The sequence below is a fragment of the Pseudophryne corroboree genome, chromosome 10, assembly GCF_028390025.1.
Source record: "Pseudophryne corroboree isolate aPseCor3 chromosome 10, aPseCor3.hap2, whole genome shotgun sequence".
Classification (NCBI taxonomy): domain Eukaryota; kingdom Metazoa; phylum Chordata; class Amphibia; order Anura; family Myobatrachidae; genus Pseudophryne; species Pseudophryne corroboree.
The window spans coordinates 313,605,855-313,626,492 of NC_086453.1; the positions used below are offsets into that span (position 1 = coordinate 313,605,855).

The 20,638-nt window shown below is 47.2% G+C and overlaps 2 long non-coding RNA genes across 3 annotated transcripts in view; one reads left to right on the forward strand and one right to left on the reverse strand.

The window, feature by feature from the left end:
* LOC134966610 (uncharacterized) overlaps positions 1-20,638 on the forward strand; it is a 51,375-nt gene that overhangs the window by 12,857 nt on the left and 17,880 nt on the right. Inside the window, exons 2-3 of the long non-coding RNA XR_010188676.1 lie at positions 1,615-1,754; positions 8,017-8,180. This is a non-coding gene — a long non-coding RNA (uncharacterized LOC134966610). The remainder of the gene's footprint in view (positions 1-1,614; positions 1,755-8,016; positions 8,181-20,638) is intronic.
* LOC134966609 (uncharacterized) overlaps positions 1-20,638 on the reverse strand; it is a 106,080-nt gene that overhangs the window by 535 nt on the left and 84,907 nt on the right. For both annotated transcript variants that reach the window (XR_010188675.1, XR_010188674.1), the window contains exon 4: positions 2,175-2,303. This is a non-coding gene — a long non-coding RNA (uncharacterized LOC134966609). The remainder of the gene's footprint in view (positions 1-2,174; positions 2,304-20,638) is intronic.

Consider the following 20,638-nt stretch of genomic DNA (forward strand, 5'->3'; position numbering starts at 1 on the left):
AGTGTTTCATTCAACCCTCTGGGTGCAATCGTATCTAAGACATAAATCCATCTACATTCCTGCTGAAGTAGTATCTTGGCCCGATTGCCACTACGTCATTTGGGGGGGTACACGGTCAATGATTATGGCTCTCATGCTGGCAATGCTATGTTTAGCCTCAACACAGTGTCTGGCGACCGGCTGGTCACTACTGCCAGTTTCTAATGCATGTCTGATCGCTGTCCCGTGTTGCGGCATGCGCTCCTTAAATTGATGCTGAGTTTTCCCTATACAGGTTGAGTATCCCATATCCAAATATTCCGAAATACGGAATATTCCGAATTACGGAATTTTTTTAGTGAGAGTGAGATAGTGAAACCTTTGTTTTCTGATGGCTCAATGTCCACAAACTTTGTTTAATACACAAAGTTATTAAAAATATTGTATTAAATGACCTTCAGGCTGTGTGTACAAGGTGTATATAAAACATAAATGAATTGTGTGAATGTACACACACTTTGTTTAATGCACAAAGTTATTAAAAATATTGCCTAAAATGACCTTCAGGCTGTGTGTATAAGGTGTATATGGAACATAAATGCATTATGTGCTTAGACTTGGGTCCCATCACCATGATATCCCATTATGGTATGCAATTATTCCAAAATACGGAAAAATCCCATATCCAAAATACTTCCGGTCCCAAGCGTTTTGGATAAGGGATACTCAACCTGTATATGGTAACCCACAAGGGCAGGTCAGCATATCCCCTCTCTGGACTAAAACATATCGTTATTGATCACATCCCTAAATCACTTCGGGGAGGTGACAGGGAGAGCCAACTTCTTCGCAAAGAAGCTCAACGGATATTCAACTTGAACACCATACACCCAGCAGGCTTGAATGAGAGGATCATCTGGAGTACTTTTGGATAATCGATTGTTGGGAAGAACGGCCACTTCCTCCAACTTCATCAATAAACCCAGCACTTCACTGTTAAACGTGACCCTGGTCCAGCTCAATGGATATTCAACTTGAACACCATACACACAGCAGGCTTGAACAAGAGGATCATCTGGAGTACTTTTGGATAATCGACTGTTGGGAAGAACGGCCACTTCCTCCAACTTCATCAATAAACCCAGCACTTCATTGTTAAACGTGACCCTGGCCCAGTGAGGGACCAGCACTCATACAACATTTGTATTCTTGTTGGCTTTTGTCTGATTCTTTTTCCTTTCCTCTTCTGTTTTTATTTTATTTATTTTTCCCCTTTCCAATATTTCGCTTTGGCCTTACGTATTGTATACACTTACGCCTATGGTGGGGTTCTGTCTCTATTCTGCCAGATAGGTCCCTGTTCCCCGCGGTACTATATGAGTAGTTAATTTAAGGCACTTGTTGGGGTGCACAATGGCTAGATTCTTGGACCATCGGCACCTATATGGCTTTGTTATGCATGCTCTTACTTTCTTCCCCCCTTGCTTCCATTAGATAAGCATACCAGGGCAGTAGGATACTAGTTTTAATTGAACCAATATATACACTGGACACGCTTGTGCTTTTAGATCACTGCAATGCACTTTATTGTCAGATTATCACAAGCGCACTACCTAACAGCTGATTGTTTTCCAGAACCGGAGTTCACCTCAGGCATTGCTAGGCAATGGGCAGTCACAGGCGCTCCCTGACGTCACTACACGGCGCCACTCAGCGTCCGCGGCTGTTTCACGGTCGGATGTGTACACGGTTTGGCGGGCTTCTCTCCTATATGGGTGAGTACCTTTCACCTTTCTCTCACCTCTCACACCTTGACAAAGGGGTTAGACATCCCGAAACGTTGGTTTGCTATGCTGTGATTTTTTCAATACACACTGCTTTCTACAAGTCCTCGAGTGCCGCAGCCATAATTTTTTTCTATCACAACTCGTTCACCGAGGGCCCCGGGGCACGGGACATATTAGTGGAGTGCTGGGCTGTATGTACAATATATATATATATATATATATATATATATATACACACACAGCATATATATATATATATATATATATATATATAGTTGGTCATACAGCGGCGGCACTCAGACGGGACTTGCTCAGCGTCAAAGAAAGGAAGAGACTTAACTCTAATCCAAAGTTAACGATTCAGTTTATAACTTTCGTCAGAACACCACATACAAAACAGTGACATACCTTTATACCTTCACCATACATGTGAACGCTGCCCGTGGCTCGGTCACGCCGGCGGGGAAAGGATGACGTCATCAGACTGCAGCTCTTGCAGGGCGCTCCTCCCCGTCGTCGCTCCAGTTACCATAGGGACTACAGTAAACAAAAAAAAACACAATGTTAAAATACAAAGATCCCGGGTAGCCAGAGAAAAAACACTTTCTGTTAAATACACAGTACTGCACGTATGATTATTCTCATACATCCAGCTCACACTATGCAAAGATAATATCTTATCAACCAAAAAGGCTAGCCCCCAATATAAACATAATTAATCTATGAAGCAATTTAAGCTGAGATATTCGTTGAGGCCGCCTGGGGTCATTGTGTTGAGACGGTGTATCCACCTAGCCTCTCTTTGTAACAATAATTTATTTCTGTTGCCCCCTCTAATATTTTTTGGTTCTTGGTTGATGATTTTATACTTTAATGTCGCCAAACTGTGTCTCTGTTGTGAAAAATGTCGTGCCACAGGCTGTGCTTGATTGTCACCTTCCAGGGCTGCCCGAATGGCAGACCTCTGCATTGCCATTCTCTCTCGGAACTGGCGTGCAGCATACAACGTGGGTACTTGTGCATGTCAGAATCTTGTTTATCTTAATCAACTTGCCAGTGTGTGGATGTGAAAACCCAGAAACTGTCTCCATATAGCTGCACGTTGTGCAGCCGACACACCTGTAACACCCAGGTTTCTTAGTCAAGAAAGTGTGTTTAATATCAGGCTTAAAAGATGATATATCATTATGTACTAAATAATCTTTTAAATTCTTATTCCTGGTGTAACTAGGTAGTAGAGATACATCCTTAAAGGCATTGAGCTCTTTGTCAGAGGCTATAATGGGCCAAGCCTCCCTGGCCTGTTTAGAAAAATCTTTACTAAAGGAGAATTTTTGTTCATGTTTACATGCGATTAAATAGAATGTTAGCATAAAAAAAATGTCAAATGTGGGTGAGTTAGAGAAAACGAGAGAATTGGGGAGCTGGGCCCACTTATACATTTGACTCTGGGGCACTCTACTGGTTTGTCTATCACTGCAACTTGTTATTGCTAGCTCTGGTTTGTAATGCACATATGGATATGGTACCATAGCACAGAGGTTCCCAAACGCAGTCCTCAAGGCACCCCAACAGTCCTGGTTTTAGGTATATCCATGGCTTAGCACAGATAGTTAAATAAAATTGACTGAGGTGCTAATTAAGTTATCTGTGGCCAAGCATGGATACATTTAAAACCTGGACTGTTAGGGGCATACTTGCCTACGCTCCCGGAATGGCCGGGAGGCTCCCGAAAATCGGGTGACCCTCCCGGCCCCCCGGAAAGGTGGGCAAGCCTCCCGCTTTCCCCCTCGGCTGCCCGCAGCAGAGAACAAGTGGGCGGCCCGAGGGGGTCCGATGACGCGATTCGCGCTGAATCGCGTCATCGTAGCTCCGCCCCCCGCTATGCAGCGCCTCGTTTCTCGGCACAGCACAGTGGGGGTGGAGTCACGATGACGCGACCCTGATGAAACGCCCGGAGGAGGAGGCAGCAAAGTAGGTAAGTATGGTTAGGGTGCCTTGAGGACCGTGTTTGGGAACCTCTGCCCTAGCATCACATGAAAGAACATACGTAACGTGACGCACAATTCACACTCACTGCACTGAGGTGCACATTAAGTAGAACACCAAGTTCTGAAGTCATAGAGAAAGACCTGCTAAATGGTAATTCCCAGCCTCTTTTTAATTAATGTAAAAAACAAAACAAAACACTAGAAATCACTAAATGAGGGATCTCATTTTCCCACCTCTCTAATCTATGAAGCAGTTTTTACAGTAATTATTATGAGCTAAATAAATCAATCAGTGGGCTCAATTACTTTAATATGATCAATTCATAGAATTTGCACTACACACAGAAACCCCATTGGAAAATAAAAATGAATGATAAAAAACTGTGTAGGCCAGAGGTTCTCAAACGCGGTCCTCAAGGCACCCCAACGGTCCAGATTTTAAGTATATCCATGCTTGTCCACAGGTGACTTAATTAGCACGTCAGTCAATTTGATTAACCATCTGTGCTGAACCATGGCTATACCTAAAACCTGGACCGTTGGGGTGCCTTGAGGACTGCGTCTGAGAATCTCTGGTGTAGGCTGAGTTGTCCAAAACTAGTCAACCAGATTGCTCTAGCACAGTGGTTCCCAAACTCGGTCCTCAGGACCCCAAACAGGTCACGTTTCCGCGTCACCCAGCAGGTGCACAGGTGTGTTCATTACTCACTGACCCATTTTAAGAGATCCACAGGTGGAGCTAATTATTTCACATGTGATTCTGTGAGGAGACTTGGAAAACATGAACTGTGTGGGATCCTGAGGAATGAGTTTGAGAATCTGTGCTCTAGCACTATGGAATACTATGACATTGGGATACCCTGATGCAGCGTTTCCCAAACTTTACCATTGCAGTCTGAGTTTTAAGGATATCCATGCTTGAGCACAGGTGTCTTAATAGATAACTCAGTCAACTTGATTAAATCATCTGGACTCAAGCATGCACATCCTTAAAACCTGGACTGTAATGGCGGAGTTTAAGAAACTGCCCTGATGGATGGATCGGGCTGTCAGGTGTATTCCAAGTACAGTAACTAGTGCTTTTATGTTTCTGGAGCCTTGAGAAGTGATAAGTGGAAGGTTATAACGCACCAGCCAATCAGCTCTGAGTCCTGTTATTTTTCAAACCCGCAATAATTGGCGGGTGCATTATCACCTTCCACTCATCACTGCATTACCACTTCCCCAGGCTTAATTCATCTGCCCCAGAGTGTGAACGGTATATTTCTCCCACTCTCCATAGAGATTTGGAAGTCTTTGGTTAAGTAATCCATTTTGAGATCATTATTGGATAACTTTAATACTAGGAATATTTGGGATCCGGTCTCTAGGTCGACAGTAACTAGGTCGACACTATCTAGGTCGACCACTATTGGTCGACAGTAACTAGGTCGACAGGGTTTCTAGGTCGACAGGGTCCCTAGGTCGACATGTTCTAGGTCGACAGGTCAAAAGGTCAACATGAGTTTTTCATAAATTTTTTCTCTTTTTTTAACCTTTTCATACTTCACGATCCATGTGGACTACGACTGGAACGGTAATCTGTGCTGAGCGAAACGGTAGCGGAGCGAGGCACCTTGCCCGAAGCATTGCGAGTGAACACAGTGCACTAATTGGGGTTGTCGGTCACTCTACGAAGAAAATGACACCAAAAAAACATTAAAAAACTCATGTCGACCTTTTGACCTATCGACCTAGACCCTGTCGACCTAAAGACCCTGTTGACCTAGTTACTGTCGACCAATAGTGGTCGACCTAGACCATGTCGACCTAAAGACCCTGTCGACCTAGTTACTGTTGACCAATAGTGGTCGACCTAGACACTGTCGACCTAGTTACTATCTACCTTCCATACCACACCCGAATATTTTGGGATAACTGTACGACTGTGATTTCATCTTGACTTTGAAAGCGCTTCCGAATATTACACGAATGTAATTATAGTCTTTCCAATATTTACAGATGTGGGGTAAAAAAAAACAATTAGCGTTCCTGGAGAGTACTGGGGACAGTAAACACCACAGAAAAGCAGGATCATTCGGAGCATACCTGACTCTTCCAGCAGGGCAGCAATGTGTCTGATGTTCTCAGAACTTGCCTTTGTGATGTGTAATGGAAAAAAAACATTTAATTCCCATACATTTTAATACTTGCACACACACTTGTTTTATTCATTTTTGTCAACTTTTTATTTGTAACTTACTGTGACTGTCTGACGCCAGTATACAGATTTTTTGGTAACCAGTCATAGGCACAGCCAGATTAAGGGGGGATGCAGGGCATAGTGTACCCCGGGCCCCCCTCTATCAGGGGGCCCCCTGGCCAGAGCACACTGACACACTAGCTTTCCCGCTTATGCAGCAGCAGAACCAGACAGCCAGATGCAGTGCAGGCAGAAACACAAGAGTATCTGATTTCATGAACTACCGTGTTTCCCCGATAATAAGACACGGTCTTATTTTATTTTTTTCAACAAAAAACACCATAGGGCTTATTTTCGGGGTAGGGCTTATTTTAATTAACAGTGACAGCAAATTTCACAGCCCCCAGTCCTCCTTTTACAGCCACCATGCCCCCAGTCCTGCTTTTACAGCCCCCAGTCCTCCTTTTACAGCCACCTTGCCCCCAGTCCTCCTTTTACAGCCACCATGCCCCCAGTCCTGCTTTTACAGCCCCCAGTCCTCCTTTTACAGCCACCATGCCCCCAGTCCTCCTTTTACAGCCACCATGCCCCCAGTCCTGCTTTTACAGCCCCCAGTCCTCCTTTTACAGCCACCATGCCCCCAGTCCTGCTTTTACAGCCCCCAGTCCTCCTTTTACAGCCACCATGCCCCCAGTCCTGCTTTTACAGCCCCCAGTCCTCCTTTTACAGCCACCATGCCCCCAGTCCTGCTCCTCACCTACAGCACTTTCCAGTTCCAGTTTCCAGTTCTTCTTCATGCTTTCCGCCGGCGCCGCTGCTACTCCGCTCCCGCCGTGTACAGAAGCCGCGTGATGTGCGCGGTGACATCATGCGCAGGGCGCAATGCATCCCTGGGACTGGGAGCTGGAGTCTTCAACGGCTGATACAGTACTGTACAGCATCCCTCAAGCAGGGCGGCGGTGAAGGGGGTTAGCGGGGGTGGAGCTGGGGGCACGGACTTGGGTAATGGGAATTTTGATAGGGCTTATTTTCGGGGTAGGGCTTATTTTGGACCAGTTTCCAAAAGCAAGGGTAGGGCTTATTTTCGGGGTAGGGCTTATTATCGGGGAAAGACGGTATCTAGGAGCTTCCCAACCAAAGGAGAGATAGGAGGGTGGAGAGAGTTGTAAGTGACACAGGGTGGGATCCCTGTGTCACTTACAGCTCTCTCCACACCTGGGTGTCTAAGTCATGTGTAACTTGTTATCTAATGAGGGTCTAGAGACACACAAACACACACACATAGATTCCCCCTGAGTCCTGTCCCAGTGTGTAAGTAGTACAAAGCATGCTATTTTTGCATGTGCTAAAATAAATTATAGATTTTATCTTTATATGTGTATTTTAAGGTTAAGTTGTCTTTGTTCTACTACAAGAACATTTTATAAAATAGTTGTCTTTCAATTAAGTGGAGCTATAAACAGTACTCAGGTATTATTAACCTATTAGTTCAAATCTAATATACACCATTGGGCTAAATTTAATATACACAATCCATACATCCCACCATGACCCATTCCAGGAGGGACAAAATTACGCTCTCTACCTGGACTTCTTTCTTAAGTTATGATTGCAATCACCTGTGGTGAAATACCTTTCTTATCAATTAAATGGTTCAACACAGGTGACTACAATCATATATTAAGAGGGAAGTCCATGTAAAGAGCATTTTGTCGCTCCTGGAATAGGTCTTGTTGGGAGGTATGCATAATCTTATATACAGTCCGTCTGTCCCACCCGCCCTCCACGGAGCCCCCTGTCTAAAGTGCCACGGGCAACCCGAAGACTTAATTCGGCCCTGGTCATAGGTATTACCTGTAGGTTTGGCGACAAGTTAGTAGATGAATATGCAGATGCCGGTATAGTAGTGCAGTACAATCACATTTGTTAAATGGCTGCCAGACCATTCTTCTTGACAAAATAAACACAATTGTATTACACCTTCTTTTTTTCTTTCTTTCTCCAGAATGATGAAGTTCACATAAATACAGTGGCTTACACAGCTGGTCCAATGAGTTAACATTCTCCCTATTTTCAGGACTGTGACTCCAAATATTCCTCCATAGGCGTAAACCAGTTTACACCATCTGAGGACCCTATGTCTCAGTTTTATCGGGATGCCGGCAGTCATGTGATCGACACCGGAATTCTGACACCACTCGGAATCCCGGCACAGGAACACCAACTGCAGACATACCAAAGGTAAGTACCATGGCCACTGTTAGGGTTAGGGCCTGGGAGGAGGGTTAGGGTTAGGCACTAGAGAGGGGAGGGAATTAGTCGTGCCCCCCCCCCAAGTCTTAGCCCTAGCCACCACCCCTGGAGTCTTACATTCAACACTCTCCTTCACCCCCCTCCTCCTCCCCTCCCATCCTCACTCACTGCCACTGACTTTGCCTCCTTCTTCATTTCCAAAATTGAGGATATCCGACACGACATCTCCTCCCGTAACCCCTCTGCTGCACCCATCATCCTTCCCCTCCATCTATCCCACCCTGTCCTCCTTCCCTCCCACTTCAGACAAGGAAGTCCACTCCCTCATCTTATCCTCCCCCCCCCTCAACCTGCCCCCTGGACCCCCTCCCCTCCCATCTTCTTCGCTCCCTCTTCCCCACTGCCTGCTCCCACCTTGCTCACCTCTTTAACCTATCGCTCTCTACCGGCATCTTTCCCTCACCATTCAAACATGCTCTGGCCTCACCTATTCTCAAAAAACAACAACCTCGACCCTTCATCACTCACTAGCTACCGCCCCATCTCTCTTCTTCCATTCGCCTCCGAACTACTTGAACGACTGGTCGACAGCCGTCTCACAAGCTACCTCTCTGACAACTCCATCCTTGATTAAATACAATCTGGCTTTCACTCACTCCACTCCACCAAGACTGCCCTGGTGAAAGTCACCAATGACCTGCTTTTGGCCAAATCCAGGGGCCACTTCTCTCTGCTCATCGTTCTGGACCTCTCTGCTGCCTTTGACACTGTGGATCATCCTCTCCTCCTCCGCACACTCCAAAACGTTGGCCTCTCTAGCACTGTCCTTGACTGGTTTACCTCTTACCTCACTAACCGCTCCTAATCTGTGTCTGCCTCCAGCACCACCTCACACCCTTCCATCCTTCCTGTTGGTGTCCCTCAGGGTTCTGTCCTAGGCCCCCTTCTGTTCTCCCTGTACACCACTTCCCTGGGTGTGCTCATTAACTCCTTTGGCCTTCAATACCACCTCTATGCTGATGACACACAACTCTACCTCTCCTCTCCTGATCTGTCCCCCTCTGTCCTCTCTCAGGTTTCCAGCTGCCTCTCCGCCATCTCCGTCTGGATGTCTGAGCGCTCTCTGAAGCTCAACATGGACAAAACTGAACTCATTATCTTTCCCCCAGCGAGAGCAACACCCCCGACCAATATCTCTATCACTGTTGACAACACCATCATCTCCCCCGTTTCCCAACTCCGTTGCTTGGGCGTCACTCTTGACTCCTCCCTCTCCTTTGCACCCCACATCCAAGCTCTGGTTCAATCCTGTCGGTTCCAGCTATGCAACATTGCTCTCATCATGCCATTTCTCTCCCAGAGTGCAACTAAACTTATCAACCGCTCACTGGTCATCTCACGACTTGACTACTGCAATGTTCTCCTCACTGGCCTCACTTGCTCCCATCTTGCTACCCTCCAATCTGTCCTCAACTCCGCAGCTAGGCTTATCTTCCTCTCCCGCCACTCCACATCTGCCACTCCCCTTCGACAAAATCTACACTGGCTCCCATTCCCCTACAGAATCCTCTTCAAACTCCTCACCCTCACATACAAGGCCATCTCTAATTCCACTGCTCCCTACATCTCCAACCTCCTCTCCCTTCATACTCCCTCCCGCCCCCTATGGTCGGCCAATGACCATCGCTTCTCCTCTGCCCCGATTACTGCTTCCCATGCTCGAGTTCAAGATTTTGCCCGTGCTGCACCCCTTCAGTGGAACGCGCTCCCCGCTCTATTAGATTCTCCCTGACCTTGCAAAGCTTCAAACAGGCACTAAAGACTCACCTATTCACCAAAGCGTACCCCTTCAATGCATAACCTAGTCCAGAGGCTGCTCCTCCATCCCCCTGCCTCATGCCTTGAACATCTCTGCTTTGCTTACCTACTGCCATCAGGCTACCTCCCGCTTACTTGCACCTCATGTCATCTGCCTGTCGCCCCTTCCCACTAGATTGTTAGCTCTTCAGAGCAGGGTTCCTCTTTCCTTTTGTTGTCAAAGCCCTATTCTCGACACATGTCACTCCCAGCTCTCCCCTACTCAGCGACCATCTTTACCCGCTTTTTCTCCTGCTGATAAAGGCTCTTTTCTCTATCTATGGCCGCCAGCCCCAAGTAGTACGATGATCACTTCCTCGCTACTTACATCTTAGCTGTATTATGTCTTATGAATTGTGGTACTATTTTTGTTATTTATTTACTGTAATGCTAAGTTTTGTCCTTTGTACGGTGCTGCAAAACACTTGTGGCGCCTTATAAATAAAATTTAAAAATAATAATATTAATAACCCTAGCTGCCACCCCGAGTCTTAGCCCTAGCCGCCACCCCAGGCGGGTTAGGGACAGGGGTTGGGTAAAATAATTACCCCATCTCCTGTTGGAATTCTCAGTGTCCGGATGTAGAAGCATCAGCTCACACTGGTGAGCGGCAGCAGCACCTGGAGCCGGGGACAGAAGCATCAGCTCACACTGGTGAGCGGCAGCAGCACCTGGAGCCGCAAACAGAAGCATCAGCTCACACTGGTGAGCGGCAGCAGCGCCTGGAGCCGGGGACAGAAGCATCAGCTCACACTGGTAAGCGGCAGCAGCACCTGGAGCCGGGGACAGAAGCATCAGTCCACACTGGTGAGCGGCAGCAGCACCTGGAGCTGGGGACAGAAGCATCAGCTCACACTGGTGAGCGGCAGCAGCACCTGGAGCCGGGGACAGAAGCATCAGTTCACACTGGTGAGCGGCAGCAGCGCCTGGAGCTGGGGACAGAAGCATCAGCTCACACTGGTGAGCGGCAGCAGCACCTGGAGCCGGGGACAGAAGCATCAGTTCACACTGGCGAGCGGCAGCAGCGCCTAGTGCCGGGGACAGAAGCATCAGCTCACACTGGTGAGCAACAGCAGCATCAAGAGCCGGGGACAGAAGCATCAGCTTACATTGGTGAGCGGCAGCAGCACCTGGAGCCGGGGACAGAAGCATCAGCTCACACTGGTGAGCGGCAGCAGCACCTGGAGCCGGGGACAGAAGCATCAGCTCACACTGGTGAGCGGCAGCAGCACCTGGAGCCGGGGACAGAAGCATCAGCTCACACTAGTGAGCGGCAGCAGCGCCTGGAGACGGGGACAGAAGTATCAGCTCACACTGGTGAGCGCAGAGCCGGCCTTAGGCATAGGCAAACTAGGCAATTGCCTAGGGCATCTGGTATGCCTAGGGGCACAAGCAGCTTCTGCTGATTAAAATGATATGCGGCATGCCTATATTCTGTGTGTAGCATTTTGTATGCAGATACAGCCACAGTCGCACACAGTATATAGGCATGCTGCATACCATTTTAATCAGCAGAAGCTGCTTGTGTATCCTAGCCACATAGCAATGCAAATTAGATGCATTTTCATAAAAAATAGGCACCCGACGTTAGCAGAGCTGCCAGTTGACTCACGCCAGGAACTATATGTGTCATTATTTGTATAAGGGCATTAATAAAGTGTAACATATGTGTAAGGGGCACTATGTGTGTCATTATGTGTTTAAGGGCACTAATAATGTGCAGCATATGTGTAAGGTACATTATGTGTGTCATGTGTATAAGGGCATTAACAATGTGTGGCATATGTGTAAGGGAAATTATGTGTATAAGGGCATTAATAAGGGTTGGCATAATGTGTAAGGCGCATTATGTTTATAAGGACATTAATAATGTGTGTCATGTGTAAGGGGCATTACTGTGTGGTATTATGTGTATAAATGCATTACCAATGTGTGGCCATATTTGTATAAGGTGCTCTACTGTGTAGCGTAACGTATAGAAAGGGCACTACTGTGTGGTATAATGTGAATAAAGAGCTATATGGTGTGGTGTAATGTGAATAAGAGCAATATGGTGTGGTGTAATGAGAATAAAGAGCAATATGGTGTGGTGTAATGTGAATAAGGAGCAATTCAGCATGATGTTATGTGAATGAGGGGCACTACTGTGTGAAGTAACGTATATAAGGTCAATTGGTACTACTGTGTGATGTAATGTGAATAAGGGACACTATCGTATGATAAATTGTAAATAAAGTTGCACTACTGTGAGGCATAATTTGAATTGGGGGTACTATTGTGTGGCCATGCCCCTTGCCAGCAAAAACACATACCTTTTTGGTGTCACAACTGAGGGTTTTGGCTGACAGGAGAAAGCCTCAGTTGTAGGGGCTGAGAGGAACTTAAACCGGGGAGGTTTAATCAGACCCCTGGACATGTAAGTGTTAAAAGGAAACCCGAAGGTGTGACCATGACAACCAGGTAAAGGTCAAAATAAAAAAGTTTATTAACAGACTCCGTGTAAACAAACAGCATTCAAGGTAAATAATATGATTCCTGGAGCACTCTGACCCTGAAATGGTTACACAGGACACTGGTAGGTAAGAACAGCTGTTACAGTCCTTAGATAGAATAACCTTACCAGGCCTGGCTGTAGTAGTGAAGATATCCAAGGAACATGCCAGTAGATGGAACAGATGAAGTTGGTAACTTGAATCAGCTGTTGTAATTGCTGGATGGAACCAGCCAGGTGGTAAGACACGGAGTGGATGCGGAATGGAATCAGCCAGATGATAAAGTCACTGAATGAATGCTGGGTGGAACCAGCCAGGTGATGAAACACGGAGTGAATATAGTAAGATGCTAGGGAGCGTGGAAACAGAGGAATTGAAGGATGATTACCGGTGGTAGTGGATACTGCTGGAAGCAGATGAAATAGCTGGAAGCTGGAAACTGGATCAGCCACGGAGGACTGCAGAGTCAGGCTGCACCGCTGGATGGTAGGCAGGTGCGGGTCTCTTTAGTGGATGCTGGAGACAGGAGCTGGAACCTGGAAACACAACCACAGGAGAGAGACTGGAACAAGGTATGACAAACAAAGCACTGACCATTTCCTGGCCCAGGCACAGGATACTTATACCTGCAGCAATGCAGGTATTGGCTGGGCAATTATGCAGATTTCCAGGCAGTGGATTGGAGGAACTGAAGCATGTGATTAAATCCAACATGGCTGCGCCCATGTTAGAACTTGGAGGGAAAACTGGCTTGGGAAACCATGTGGAAACATAACTGTAATGGCGGCGCCAACCACAGAGGACAGGAGACGCCAGACTGACAAATGTATGCTGAGACTCGTGGATGACAACGGAGGCCGCGGCAGGCATGGAACACCACACTGACAACCTGCACCTATAACACAGGAGCGGCGGCGGAGAACGGGAGACGCCATGCAGGATTCAAACATGGCGCCGCTGTGACAGCATCTCAGCGTGACAGGAGGAATGTGCAGTATGTGGACACAGATGAGATCCGGCCTTGGAACGCTGAGCGAGCCTCAGGAGACATCTGAAAGGCAAGTAATGGCGTCCAGATACCCGGATCGTGACATTTGGGCTGTGCGCCGAATGTGCACACTGTTCTTATTTAAATTACAGGGGGTAGTAAAAAAAAAAAAAAGACTGCTATGAGTGGGGGGTGATGGTGCTGGGAAAGGGGTGCAGGGTCAGAGGCGAAACTAGTGTTGGTGCTAGAGGGCACCAGCCAAAATCTTGCCTAGGGCATCATTTTGGTTAGGGCCGGCTCTGGGTGAGCGGCATCAGCGCCTGGAGCTGGGGACAGAAGCATCAGCTCACACTGGTGAGTGTCAGCAGCGCCCGGACCCTGGGACATTGCCTGGCAGAGATAAGAGGCAGCAGCCTCTACCTGGTAGGTTGAGAAGGCTGAGTGCTGCAGAGGCATGGGGTCACCCTGTCTTAAGTACCCCGGGCCCCCTGAAGGCTTAATTCAGCCCTGGATGCCGATGTCGGTCATGTGACCGCCGGCATCCCGACAGCCGGGATCTCATACCGTAACCCATTTTGTCTGCGTGTCCTCCAGTCCTGTTAGTAGCCCCTGCACAAGCAAAGTAGCTTTGTGATGCTGAGTGGAAGTTCACCCCAAAGCATGGGCAGTGGTGAATTTCCCATTAGGTACATGAGGCCGTTACTGTTGTGCCTATGGGCGCTATCGCCCCTAAATTCGCCCCTGAGCATGGGTAAGTGTAATATTGGGGGTCATTCCGAGTTGTTCGTTTGGTAAATTTCATCGCATCGCAGCGATTTTCCGCTTAGTGCGCATGCGCAATGTTCGCACTGCGACTGCGCCAAGTAAATTTGCTATGAAGTTAGGTATTTTACTCACGGCTTTTTCTTCGTTCAGGCGATCGTAATGTGATTGACAGGAAGTGGGTGTTTCTGGGCGGAAACAGGCCGTTTTATGGGCGTGTGAGAAAAAACGCTACCGTTTCTGGGAAAAACGCGGGAGTGGCTGGAGAAACGGAGGAGTGGCTGGGCGAACGATGGGTGTGTTTGTGACGTCAAACCAGGAACGACAAGCTCTGAACTGATCGCAGATGCCGAGTAAGTCTGGAGCTACTCAGAAACTGCACAGAGATGTCTTTTCGCAATATTGCGAATCTTTCGTTCGCAATTTTACTATGCTAAGATTCACTCCCAGTAGGCGTAGGCTTAGCGTGTGCAAACTGCAAAGCTGCTAAAAACGGCTTGAGAGCAAACAACTCGGAATGACCCCCATTGTCTGTTATTGTACAGTTTTAAGTTTACAGCGTTCGACTGACTGCAGTGCCTAACATACCTGAGACATACACTGTGTGGCAGATGCTGCTGACTTCACTGAAGGTAAAAAAACCATTTTACCTCACTAATATACTACTTATACCTGTATCACTAAATGTGAATAAGCAGCACTTTTGGTGGTATATTTACTAATGGTGGGTACACACTATGCGATACGATCCATGCGCGATATCGCATAGTGTTTAGAGATGAGCGGGTTCGGTTTCTTTGAATCCGAACCCGCACGAACTTCACTTTTTTTTTCACGGGTCCGAGCGACTCGGATCTTCCCGCCTTGCTCGGTTAACCCGAGCGCGCCCGAACGTCATCATGACGCTGTCGGATTCTCGCGAGACTCGGATTCTATATAAGGAGCCGCGCGTCGCCGCCATTTTCACACGTGCATTGAGATTGATAGGGAGAGGACGTGGCTGGCGTCCTCTCCATTAGAATAGATTAGAAGAGAGAGAGAGAGATTGTGCAGACAGAGTTTACCACAGTGACCAGTGCAGTTGTTGTTAAGTTAACTTTTATTTAATATATCCGTTCTCTGCTATATCCGTTCTCTGCCTGAAAAAAACGATACACAGCAGTCACACAGTGTGACTCAGTCTGTGTGCACTCAGCTCAGCCCAGTGTGCTGCACATCAATGTATAAAAGCTTATAATAATTGTGGGGGAGACTGGGGAGCACTGCAGGTTGTTATAGCAGGAGCCAGGAGTACATAATATTATATTAATTTAAAATTAAACAGTGCACACTTTTGCTGCAGGAGTGCCACTGCCAGTGTGACTAGTGGTGACCAGTGCCTGACCACCAGTATAGTAGTATATTGTTGTATACTATCTCTTTATCAACCAGTCTATATTAGCAGCAGACACAGTACAGTGCGGTAGTTCACGGCTGTGGCTACCTCTGTGTCGGCAGTCGGCAGGCAGTCCGTCCATCCATAATTGTATTATAATATATACCACCTAACCGTGGTTTTTTTTTCATTCTTTATACCGTCATAGTGTCATACTAGTTGTTACGAGTATACTACTATCTCTTTATCAACCAGTGTACAGTGCGGTAGTTCACGGCTGTGGCTACCTCTGTGTCGGCAGTCGGCAGGCAGTCCGTCCATCCATAATTGTATTATAATATATACCACCTAACCGTGGTTTTTTTTTCATTCTTTATACCGTCATAGTGTCATACTAGTTGTTACGAGTATACTACTATCTCTTTATCAACCAGTGTACAGTGCGGTAGTTCACGGCTGTGGCTACCTCTGTGTCGGCAGTCGGCAGGCAGTCCGTCCATCCATAATTGTATTATAATATATACCACCTAACCGTGGTTTTTTTTTCATTCTTTATACCGTCATAGTCAGTCATACTAGTTGTTACGAGTATACTACTATCTCTTTATCAACCAGTGTACAGTGCGGTAGTTCACGGCTGTGGCTACCTCTGTGTCGGCACTCGGCAGGCAGTCCGTCCATCCATAATTGTATTATAATATATACCACCTAACCGTGGTTTTTTTTTCATTCTTTATACCGTCATAGTGTCATACTAGTTGTTACGAGTATACTACTATCTCTTTATCAACCAGTGTACAGTGCGGTAGTTCACGGCTGTGGCTACCTCTGTGTCGGCAGTCGGCAGGCAGTCCGTCCATCCATAATTGTATTATAATATATACCACCTAACCGTGGTTTTTTTTTCATTCTTTATACCGTCATAGTGTCATACTAGTTGTTACGAGTATACTACTATCTCTTTATCAACCAGTGTACAGTGCGGTAGTTCACGGCTGTGGCTACCTCTGTGTCGGAACTCGGCAGGCAGTCCGTCCATCCATAATTGTATTACAATATATACCACCTAACCGTGGTTTTTTTTTCATTCTTTATACCGTCATAGTCAGTCATACTAGTTGTTACGAGTATACTACTATCTCTTTATCAACCAGTGTACAGTGCGGTAGTTCACGGCTGTGGCTACCTCTGTGTCGGAACTCGGCAGGCAGTCCGTCCATCCATAATTGTATTATTATAATATATACCACCTAACCGTGGTTTTTTTTTCATTCTTTATACCGTCATAGTGTCATACTAGTTGTTACGAGTATACTACTATCTCTTTATCAACCAGTGTACAGTGCGGTAGTTCACGGCTGTGGCTACCTCTGTGTCGGCAGTCGGCAGGCAGTCCGTCCATCCATAATTGTATTATAATATATACCACCTAACCGTGGTTTTTTTTTCATTCTTTATACCGTCATAGTCAGTCATACTAGTTGTTACGAGTATACTACTATCTCTTTATCAACCAGTGTACAGTGCGGTAGTTCACGGCTGTGGCTACCTCTGTGTCGGAACTCGGCAGGCAGTCCGTCCATCCATAATTGTATTACAATATATACCACCTAACCGTGGTTTTTTTTTCATTCTTTATACCGTCATAGTCAGTCATACTAGTTGTTACGAGTATACTACTATCTCTTTATCAACCAGTGTACAGTGCGGTAGTTCACGGCTGTGGCTACCTCTGTGTCGGCACTCGGCAGGCAGTCCGTCCATCCTTAATTGTATTACAATATATACCACCTAACCGTGGTTTTTTTATACCACCTAACCGTGGCAGTCCGTCCATAATTGTATACTAGTATCCAATCCATCCATCTCCATTGTTTACCTGAGGTGCCTTTTAGTTCTGCCTATAAAATATGGAGAACAAAAAAGTTGAGGTTCCAAAATTAGGGAAAGATCAAGATCCACTTCCACCTCGTGCTGAAGCTGCTGCCACTAGTCATGGCCGAGACGATGAAATGCCAGCAACGTCGTCTGCCAAGGCCGATGCCCAATGTCATAGTACAGAGCATGTCAAATCCAAAACACCAAATATCAGAAAAAAAAGGACTCCAAAACCTAAAATAAAATTGTCGGAGGAGAAGCGTAAACTTGCCAATATGCCATTTACCACACGGAGTGGCAAGGAACGGCTGAGGCCCTGGCCTATGTTCATGGCTAGTGGTTCAGCTTCACATGAGGATGGAAGCACTCAGCCTCTCGCTAGAAAACTGAAAAGACTCAAGCTGGCAAAAGCACCGCAAAGAACTGTGCGTTCTTTGAAATCCCAAATCCACAAGGAGAGTCCAATTGTGTCGGTTGCGATGCCTGACCTTCCCAACACTGGACGTGAAGAGCATGCGCCTTCCACTATTTGCATGCCCCCTGCAAGTGCTGGAAGGAGCACCCGCAGTCCAGTTCCTGATAGTCAGATTGAAGATGTCAGTGTTGAAGTACACCAGGATGAGGAGGATATGGGTGTTGCTGGCGCTGGGGAGGAAATTGACCAGAAGGATTCTGATGGTGAGGTGGTTTGTTTAAGTCAGGCACCCGGGGAGACACCTGTTGTCCGTGGGAGGAATATGGCCGTTGACATGCCAGGTGAAAATACCAAAAAAATCAGCTCTTCGGTGTGGAGGTATTTCACCAGAAATGCGGACAACAGGTGTCAAGCCGTGTGTTCCCTTTGTCAAGCTGTAATAAGTAGGGGTAAGGACGTTAACCACCTCGGAACATCCTCCCTTATACGTCACCTGCAGCGCATTCATAATAAGTCAGTGACAAGTTCAAAAACTTTGGGTGACAGCGGAAGCAGTCCACTGACCAGTAAATCCCTTCCTCTTGTAACCAAGCTCACGCAAACCACCCCACCAACTCCCTCAGTGTCAATTTCCTCCTTCCCCAGGAATGCCAATAGTCCTGCAGGCCATGTCACTGGCAAGTCTGACGAGTCCTCTCCTGCCTGGGATTCCTCCGATGCATCCTTGCGTGTAACGCCTACTGCTGCTGGCGCTGCTGTTGTTGCCGCTGGGAGTCGATGGTCATCCCAGAGGGGAAGTCGTAAGCCCACTTGTACTACTTCCAGTAAGCAATTGACTGTTCAACAGTCCTTTGCGAGGAAGATGAAATATCACAGCAGTCATCCTACTGCAAAGCGGATAACTGAGTCCTTGACAACTATGTTGGTGTTAGACGTGCGTCCGGTATCCGCCGTTAGTTCACAGGGAACTAGACAATTTATTGAGGCAGTGTGCCCCCGTTACCAAATACCATCTAGGTTCCACTTCTCTAGGCAGGCGATACCGAGAATGTACACGGACGTCAGAAAAAGACTCACCAGTGTCCTAAAAAATGCAGTTGTACCCAATGTCCACTTAACCACGGACATGTGGACAAGTGGAGCAGGGCAGGGTCAGGACTATATGACTGTGACAGCCCACTGGGTAGATGTATGGACTCCCGCCGCAAGAACAGCAGCGGCGGCACCAGTAGCAGCATCTCGCAAACGCCAACTCTTTCCTAGGCAGGCTACGCTTTGTATCACCGCTTTCCAGAATACGCACACAGCTGAAAACCTCTTACGGCAACTGAGGAAGATCATCGCGGAATGGCTTACCCCAATTGGACTCTCCTGTGGATTTGTGGCATCGGACAACGCCAGCAATATTGTGTGTGCATTAAATATGGGCAAATTCCAGCACGTCCCATGTTTTGCACATACCTTGAATTTGGTGGTGCAGAATTTTTTAAAAAACGACAGGGGCGTGCAAGAGATGCTGTCGGTGGCCAGAAAAATTGCGGGACACTTTCGGCGTACAGGCACCACGTACAGAAGACTGGAGCACCACCAAAAACTACTGAACCTGCCCTGCCATCATCTGAAGCAAGAAGTGGTAACGAGGTGGAATTCAACCCTCTATATGCTTCAGAGGTTGGAGGAGCAGCAAAAGGCCATTCAAGCCTATACAATTGAGCACGATATAGGAGATGGAATGCACCTGTCTCAAGTGCAGTGGAGAATGATTTCAACGTTGTGCAAGGTTCTGATGCCCTTTGAACTTGCCACACGTGAAGTCAGTTCAGACACTGCCAGCCTGAGTCAGGTCATTCCCCTCATCAGGCTTTTGCAGAAGAAGCTGGAGGCATTGAAGAAGGAGCTAACACGGAGCGATTCCGCTAGGCATGTGGGACTTGTGGATGCAGCCCTTAATTCGCTTAACAAGGATTCACGGGTGGTCAATCTGTTGAAATCAGAGCACTACATTTTGGCCACCGTGCTCGATCCTAGATTTAAAGCCTACCTTGGATCTCTCTTTCCGGCAGACACAGGTCTGCTGGGGTTGAAAGACCTGCTGGTGACAAAATTGTCAAGTCAAGCGGAACGCGACCTGTCAACATCTCCTCCTTCACATTCTCCCGCAACTGGGGGTGCGAGGAAAAGGCTCAGAATTCCGAGCCCACCCGCTGGCGGTGATGCAGGGCAGTCTGGAGCGACTGCTGATGCTGACATCTGGTCCGGACTGAAGGACCTGACAACGATTACGGACATGTCGTCTACTGTCACTGCATATGATTCTCTCAACATTGATAGAATGGTGGAGGATTATATGAGTGACCGCATCCAAGTAGGCACGTCACACAGTCCGTACTTATACTGGCAGGAAAAAGAGGCAATTTGGAGGCCCTTGCACAAACTGGCTTTATTCTACCTAAGTTGCCCTCCCACAAGTGTGTACTCCGAAAGAGTGTTTAGTGCCGCCGCTCACCTTGTCAGCAATCGGCGTACGAGGTTACATCCAGAAAATGTGGAGAAGATGATGTTCATTAAAATGAATTATAATCAATTCCTCCGCGGAGACATTGACCAGCAGCAATTGCCTCCACAAAGTACACAGGGAGCTGAGATGGTGGATTCCAGTGGGGACGAATTGATAATCTG